This window comes from Humulus lupulus, chromosome 4 (assembly GCF_963169125.1).
Source record: "Humulus lupulus chromosome 4, drHumLupu1.1, whole genome shotgun sequence".
Lineage (NCBI taxonomy): Eukaryota > Viridiplantae > Streptophyta > Magnoliopsida > Rosales > Cannabaceae > Humulus > Humulus lupulus.
The window spans coordinates 248098948-248100500 of NC_084796.1; positions in this window are offsets into that span (position 1 = coordinate 248098948).

Below are 1553 nucleotides of genomic sequence, written 5' to 3' on the forward strand. Positions count from 1 at the left end.
AGGGAACCCATTTTGTGAACAAAGTGTTGGCTAGCTTATTGGCTAAATATGATGTGAGGCACAAGTAGTTATTGCTTACCATCCCCAAACTAATGGGCAAGATGAGTTGTCCAATAGAGAGATAAAAGGTGTCCTTGAGAAAGTGGTGAATCCCAACTGCAAGGATTGGTCCAAGAGGTTAGATGACACATTGTGGGCCTATAGAACAACTTTCAAGACACCATTGGGATGTCACAGTAATTCCCCGACTAATTCTATGACCTTGGACTATTAAAAACTACTAAGACATAGCTACTATTTTGGAATACATTCAAGAAATAATAGAACTTTATTATAAAAATCCCAAATACGGGATCCCATTGTTAATTACATAAAAACATTAAAGAAAACATAAACCTTTAATTAATTGTTGAAATACTAAATTCGGAAAATAAATACATAAATTGAAAACGCCTCAAAAATAATAAACTTCATCCTTGATCTTCCAGCAGTCCATTCATTCAGTCCATCCCCAATACACATACCAAAGCTACCATGAATCTGTCCCGTCTTCCAAGCTTATTTTCCTACACCATCTAAAATAAAAGGAATGAGCCTAATGCCCAGCAAGGAAAATCTACTAAAACATATCATAAATCATAACACTAAAAACATATACTATAAAACATATGATGTAAAAACTTAAATCATAAAACCATAGGACTACAATATTAATGGCCATTAACTCATTACCGTAGTATGTGATAAAACCATCTAGGTCCTCAGTCTACTAATCGAGGTAGGTTAGAACACAAAATAGTATATGATAACCCATCCAGTTCCTCTATCTACTAATCGAGGTAGGGTAAATCATAACTCTAATCTACGATAATTATAAAAAGTCTTGGGATTGATTTGCTATCTAAGCAACTATAATACCCAAGTGACTATAACATAAAACATATTCATATACATATATAACATAGCACTATAACATATCATATCATATAAACATATTATAACACATATAATTTAACATATTTTCCTTACCAAAAATCAAGATATTGGATACAAGAACAGGATTGGAAAACTCCTAAAACCAACAGTAAAAATCATAAGTTTCTAAAGAAATGGAGATGAAAAGAGATCTAAACCATCAAGATATAACTTTCCGAAAACCTTAAGTTTCAAGAAACTTAAAAACCTAACCAAAAGCCATAATAACAAGTTAGGATCTGGAAGAAAATGAAATAAAATAAAAGAACTATAATGAATTAAACCTGAGGATAAGAATACCTTGGATAGACTAGAACCTCGATCTACACCTCAATACTGAAATATCACTCTATCTTACTTCCTAAGTATTTAGAAAAGCTTAGATTGGAAAGCTTTTATATCCCAAAACCCTAGTGTTTTCTCTCTAGAATAAACTTAGCAGCTTGGAGCCTCTGAAGAATGCTTGAATGGTGAATGAAATGGCTGAGTACTAGGTCCTATTTATAGAGTTCAAGGAGTGAAACTAACCCATTTTAAAAAGAATAAATAGATGAATATAAATTGAATAAATTTGAATT